Source organism: Tupaia chinensis, unplaced genomic scaffold (assembly GCF_000334495.1).
Source record: "Tupaia chinensis unplaced genomic scaffold, TupChi_1.0 Scaffold000661_1, whole genome shotgun sequence".
Lineage (NCBI taxonomy): Eukaryota > Metazoa > Chordata > Mammalia > Scandentia > Tupaiidae > Tupaia > Tupaia belangeri.
Window position 1 is genome coordinate 2881062 of NW_006160183.1, and position 7247 is coordinate 2888308.

The 7247-nt window shown below is 41.1% G+C and overlaps 1 protein-coding gene and 1 pseudogene across 2 annotated transcripts in view; both read right to left on the bottom strand.

Annotated features, from left to right (window-relative positions):
- Positions 1-7247, bottom strand: part of CAMKMT (calmodulin-lysine N-methyltransferase) — a 461851-nt gene that overhangs the window by 247112 nt on the left and 207492 nt on the right. The window lies entirely within an intron of this gene.
- On the bottom strand, positions 5768-6257 carry LOC106736142 (cytochrome c oxidase assembly protein COX20, mitochondrial pseudogene; annotated as a pseudogene).

Sequence of the window (7247 nt, forward strand, 5' to 3'; positions counted from 1 at the left end):
GGACCCAGCGCCACCTCCCGTTCGCCTGCCAGGCCAGAGAAAGGAAGAAAGGCGACCTCAGCTGGTCCGGGCCGCCAGCCCACATCGGCGCGGGACACACCCAGCGCCGGAGAGGCAGCGGGGGCGGCCCGCCGCCGCCTGGTTTAATCTTAAATTATAATTACAAAGAAAGAATTACAAAATTCCACTCATCTAGACACTGTAAGATTTTAGAGAATATCTTTTTAATATATTTTACTTAATTTTAATTTATTTTATACATTCAATCACTATATATCAGTTTGTAAAGTGAATTTTCCCCACAAGAATACACTTCACACCAGTCCGGTTGAGGATATTATATACGTTACTATCAACAGATAATAATCCATTTCTATATCCCATAAATGTCTTGCCTCTCTATGTTTCTCCTTAATGTCTTTCCTCACACTCTCCTCCTCCCATTTCTTTAGTTCTGAAGACAGTGGCTCAAGAGCCTTTATTTGGTAACTGACTTTTCTTATATCTAGATATAAGGAGGAGCCTATAAGCCCCCTGGCTAGGTTCAGTGCCTCCCCTAGAGTCTAGTGTGAAGTTAACCTTATAGTAGGCATTCCATAATTGATTTAACTCCTTTAGCAAGAAAGAGACATATTTGTTTTCTCTTGTATTCTATATATTACATTTTCCATATATGCATTTTATATGTGATGGCACTCTTCAGAATACCTACCTGTCAGTTTTTAAAATATATACCAGTGTTCTTTGAGCTGGTGTTGGCTCTTTAGCGAGGTAAGTCTGTGAATATAATTCTGCCACATACTCCTTGTTTGGACTCCAAAACTCCCTTCCTTATTCCCTTCCCACTTTCTAATATCACTTCCAATTCAGGCAGATCAGAATGAATCTGCCATATTTTTAAAAATCCTACAATTTACAGCTCATCAGAACTATACACTGAGTGAGGGAAGGAGGGAGTAAAGATATTCTTCACTTAACTCCATGACTTTTTTTGTTTGTTTTTTTTTGAGAGATTTTGCTGGGGAGAGAGAGAGAGACAGACAGAGAGAGAGAAAGAGAGACAGGAAGCAAGAAATCATCCTCTAGGGGGGATGGCCATGCCACAATCCCTTCTCCTCCATTCTTTTCTCAGGATTTTGGGTGTGCTCACGAACGCATGCACACACACACACACACACACACACACACACACACACACGTCTGGCGTGAGTTTCAAGCTACCAGGTCCAGAACTCAAACCACAGTCGGCCGTGCGGGAGTACAGCAATGTAACCATTACGCCATTTGCTGGTCCTGATGATTTTTAATATGACAGAGCTGGATCTGGGACAAAAACTCATGGTCTTAGTCAGGAAGACCCATTCTGTCCTTCTAAATACAAATGGGGTTTAGAGACTCACATCAGATATAGATATACTAGAGCTTGAGGCTTTTGGAGTCCTTAAGATAAGATAATAAACAAAAGTATAATATTTTTTTTGCAAAATGCTTTAAAAACATATGGGTACTGGAGCCAGCAGGTAGTATAGTAACTAAGGCATTGGACTCCTATATGGCCAACTGTGGTTCAAGCCTCAGACCCAGAAGCTTGAAATTTACACCACCAGCATAGTCATCCCCCAGGGTGGGGGGTGGGGAGGTGGTTTCTCACTTCTGTCTCTCTCTGTTTCTCCAGTAAGCATGCACACCCTATAGCAAAAACCTCTATTTTATATATTTATGTATATACACACACATATATATATATATATGTATGTACATACACACACACACACACACACACACACACACACACACACACATATTTTTCAAGAGATTGTACCAGCAGGGCCAGCAGGTAATATGGTGGGTAAGGTGCTGGGTTCCCGCAATGCCAATAGCAATTCAAGTCCCGGACCCAGCAGCTTAAAAATTACTCCAGGTGCATGTGTGTGTGCCCAAACTCATGAGAAGGGAATGGAGGAGAAGGGATTGGGGCATGGCCATCCCCTCAGGGGGTGATTTTTCACTTTCCCTCTCACTGTCTCTCTCTGTCTCTCTCTCTCTGGCAAGCATCATATGACAAAAACCTAAAAAAAAAAAAAAGAAAGAAAGAAAGAGAGAGAGAGAGATTGCAGCAGGTAGTTTGACAGGAAAAAAGTAAGTCTTCCTGCTGTGAGAGAGTTCTTACTTTCCCTTGGGGTGAATAATATTTGCCACTCAGTGTACACTTTCAGTGTTTTTAGGATTATAAAACTATAATCTTATTCAGTACTCTGGCAGAGAATTTCCCCAGGGGGTGGGGAGAAGGAGTGCTTGAGTGATTAGTCAGCAAAGAGAGCTCAAAGAAGTGGACAGAGCTGGTAAACTAATGAGAAAGCCTTAGGCATTATCTAGCTTTGGAAGATCACAATCATCTCTTTCTGCAAATGAACTGAGAACATTTTCTTCCAACAGAAAGAAGAGCTGAATACAGGACCCAGAAAGGGGCAAAAGATTTGAAAATAGCCAAAAGACCTAGAAAGAAACTAATGTGGAACAGGCAATATTTAAAACAAGGGAATGCATTGGTTTTCTATTGATATATAACAAATTATCACAAATTTAGTACCCAATTATTAGTTCACAGGTCTGTAAGTCAGAAGTCTGGTATAGCATGCTGAATCTTCTGTTCAAGGTACAGTAAGACAGAAAATCAGGGTGGCAGCCAGTTTCCAAGCTCATTCTCCTTGGTAGAATTTAGCTCCTTGAAGTTATAAGATAGAGGTCCCATTTCCTGTTGCTTGTCACGTAAGCGCTATGCTCAGCTCTACGATACTACCCATATTCCTTGCCATGTGGCTCCCTCCATCTGTAAGCCAGCAAATCCTCCTGCAACCAGTCTCTGACTTCCTCTATCTCTAACCCAGGCTTAAAGGGCTAATGTAATTAATTAGGTCACGTAATCTTCCTTCCTTAAGGTAAACTGATTTGGGACTTTAACTACATTTGCAAAGTTTCTCCATGGCAACACCTAGATTGCTCTTGGCTAAATACCTGGGAGGAGGTACATGCACAACATTGACAGGAATCTTGGACACCCTCCTAGAAGTCAGTCGACCACAGGAGACACTTACTGGCGATGGTGCTATCCTACGAGACCCTGGTTTGCTAGCTCAGAAAGACAGGCAAAGAATGAGTGCAAACCAAAGCACGTAGAGAGAAATGGAATTTTGGGCAATTCTAGAGCTTTTCACACTCTAGATTGGCATAGAAATGAAGAATAGGACTAGAAGTGGCATGTTTCTGTCTGTTATTCTGTGACACCCAATAGAGTAATGAAGGAGGCAGGAGGGGACCTGGAGCTGGTGGTCCTGATAAACTATGCCAAAGCATTGAAAATACATAGTAGGGTGCTATGTAAATGTTTGCTGAGGAAAGGAACCACTTAAGGTAAATACTAGCTAACATTAGAATCAGAAATCTAAACTCAGCATGTTCTATGCTTTCATCTTTCTTCCATTTCCCTAATTCACAGTAAAATGTCCCAAGCTAAGGCTTTTCTCCTTCTCCCATCAGGATATTCAGACTGATCAGTGTGCCTCTGAGTGCCAAGCACATTCATATACTGCAGGGACAGTACTGCAGGAAGGATGACCAGGGACATTCAACACAACAATCCTCTTCCACCTGAGCTTCAGTTCAAAACTGTCCCCCCTACTGCGTTGTCATCAACCAAATTCAGGCCTGCACAGATAAGGAAAGAGAAAAGGAGTAATACCATTTGAGTACTCCTTCCTGGGTGCCAAATACATTGCATAAGATCTTACATAATTCTCAAAATGAACCTATGGAATAGGTACTTCAAGTAAAGAAATTATGGTACAGAGAGGGGATTTTTTAGAAGTCTATTTACTTCTTCCATGAGAGAGAGAGAGAGAGTATCTCCAATAGGGTATTGATGTCACGATTGCCAGCTTTGACCAGTCCTGGATCATGAACATCTGAATGCCTAGGAAGGACTCCAGAGGCGAATCTGGAATCTTCGGAGATGAGATTTGTACCTGGGTATTTCTGATTTCAAACCCCACATGTGTTCTGTGTAATTAACCATTACATCTTCACGGCCGTTTTCAAGCGTTAGGTTAATCTTTCACCTACTATTTCTTCACCGACTTGTCTTATCTGAATTCCTAACTTGATGAATGTCTGCTGAGGCACTGTCCTTCCAACCACCAGCCTAGAACAGCTTTTACTGACTTCTGCTAAGCTAATTTCCAAGTGACTGCCAATAAAACCACTGATTCTGTCCTAGTGGAGGTGATTGCACCTGGATAAGGTCCTCTGAGTTCTATGCATTCATGTTTTCTTTGGGGATAGAGAGAGAAACTTAGCAGCTTGTCCTCTTCTGCCCATCATGTTCTCCTCACCACCTCGAGACCCCTCAACACAAGACACATTGTACAGAGCCAGACAAGCCAATCCAAGGAATTTATCTTCGCTCACCCTTAGGGATTTACAGCCTATATTTTAAAGTAAAAATTTTCACTAAGAGGGCAACTTTACTGAGGGAGAAATGAAACCAACACCATGTCATGTGTCACTTTGTTGTATGGTCAGTCTCTCAGTATGTACTACACTGTATCAGCATTAGGGAAAATTAAGTGAGAAAAACATTACAACAGCCCAGGGACACTTCTACCTAAATTTTGTGATTACATTTTAAGTGCTCTCTGTCACAGATATCATAAACTGATTAAATCATTTCATGCCTGACCCCTACTGACTATGCTAAGTGAAAAGAGAGGGCTATTAATAACTACCCATTTCTGACAGCTGCCCAGGGGCAATGCAGCCTTTTGCAGCAGTGAAATGACTCCCCAGCTCACTTACTGAATGCTGAATATTGATTCATATTATGAGTGTTGTCAAACACAGAGTGCAGTGCTGCAGATCCGTAGTGGCAGGTCATCAGGAATAGCATTAGCAAATGTCAGGTCAGGAATCAAAGGCCTGCTGGACTCTTTAGGGATGAGATTTATCGATTCCATAAAACGTGAAACAGATCAAGTACTTGTGATGATGGAAATGGTCGTGGCAGAATGAGGCTGAGCCTGCTCTGATGTAGACCTCGGGAGAGATGCATCACACAAGTGACCACTGAAGAAAATGCTCCGAGTTGCCATGTCCAGGACAAGGACAACAGGAGCTTTGGGCTAAGGAGATTTTAGGGCTAAATGTCAGATCTTAGAAGTGAAGTTGGTCATAGGTATGAGTGTGTGAATGTGCGTGTGAGTGTATCCTAGCAGTCTACAGTAGTTCGATAGCCAAATGCAAAAGTGATCAGGTGCTGAGGAATGTGATAGACAAAATATAACTCCATATAGGATGCAGTTTGTTATTTGCTGACACCTTTGTTTGAAGACATGTAAATTGCATCTGGTTTCTAGATTTCTATCACTAGAATTAATTTAGGAATCAAATACTCCCTTATTGTGACTCCATTCTCATTCCACAAAGTGTTCGTTAAAACTGTGCCTTCATAATCCCTTTCTCCTCTCTAGTGTCTTTGTCTTGATACAATTTATAAACAAGAAAGAAAGAAAAAAAAAAAGTCCTAGATTAGAAATCAGAGAATTAGTGGGACCAGCAGTTGGTATAAAGGCTATGTCATTGAACTCCTATGTAGTCGACTGTGGTTCGAGTCCTAGACCCTGTGGCTTAAACTCACAGGCACATGTGTGCGTGTACCCAAGATCCTGAGAGGAGAATGGAGGAGAAGGGATTGTGTGGCATGGCCATTCTCCCTGGGGGGTGATTTCTCGCTTTCTTTCTTTTCTTTTCTTTTCTTTTTTTGAATTGGCAAGTTTAATGTGTGAAAAGAAGACTCCAGCTTACATATATTTACCTGATTGAGAGCTTTCTTCTTGTACATAAAATGTTTTATGTGGTTGATCTCATCTGTGTTCACACTGACTTCAGGTTCTCTATGATCAAGATTGTGTAACTGCTTCTGTTGTTGTTGCTTTGTTTTCTTTCAGGATCAAGGTGGGTGCTTTCATATAGTATCATACTTTTAATACCTTCTCTGGCAATTCTTTCTTGAATTCTTTGCTTTGCATAATTATACCTACAATGGAACTAGTTAACAAAAAATGTCCAAGGCCAGCCACAACAGATCCTAATGAACCATATAATATCAATTCCCATGCACAGGGAATGTTTTCAACATCTAAAATTCCTAGTAGCTTGAATGGCTTCCCCTTCGCCCGCTCACCAGGCTCCTGCGAGGCAGCCATGGGGACAAGTTGGTGCATGCAACCCCACCCTACGTCCCTGATTTCTCGCTTTCTGTCTCTCTGTCTCTCTCTGTCTTTCTGGCAAGCACACGCGCCCTATAGCAAAAAACTCTCCAAAAAAAAAAAAAAAGAAAGAAAGAAAGAAATCAGAGCATTGGGTTCTTCTAATTCTTGTTCTGACACTTATCTGGTGACTTTAGACACATTACAATCTCCCTGTATTTCATTTCCTCACTGACAAAAAAAATAAACCAAAAATTAAAAAAAAATCTATATATGTACTAGCTCTGCAAAAGGTTTATGTAGAGAAATAATAGATCGCAAAGGGGGCCAGCAGGTGCTGTGGTGGTTGGGGTGCTGGACTCCCTTATGGCCAATGGTGGTTCAAGTCTCAGACCTGGTGGTTTGCTTTCTCATTTTTCCTTTCTCTCTCTCTCGTAGGTGCTCTTGCCTTATAGCAAATACAAATAATATAAATAAAATAATAATAAAAAAGAAAAGATCACAAATTGCATGAGGAAAGGCAGGGTACAGATATTATGACTCATTTTGATGTTTTCTATATGGTCATGCCCCATATAATGACAATATGCAGACCACAGATAATGGCTGTGCTTCCATAGGAGGAGTAAATAGGCCATACCATCTAGCCTGGTGTGTAGCAGGCGATTCCATCTGAGTTGGTATACCTACACTCTCTGATGTTCACACAACGAAGAAACTGCCTAACAATGCTTTTCTCAGAAGGTTAGCACGACTATGCCTGGTAAAGTGACAGAATCAGAGTAGTAATTTAGTTTTTAATTTAACTAAATAAAAGATGGATACACTTTGAGACTGCAAAGGTTGACTAAATTGTATGTTCTTATTATTATATGTTTATTTGCTAAGTATGTAGTACTTGGTCTAGCATCACTGAGAATGTTTTGGAACTTGCCTTGCTAATGGAGGTCTGCAGAAGCAATCTTTTCCTTTCACCTCTTGGAAGAG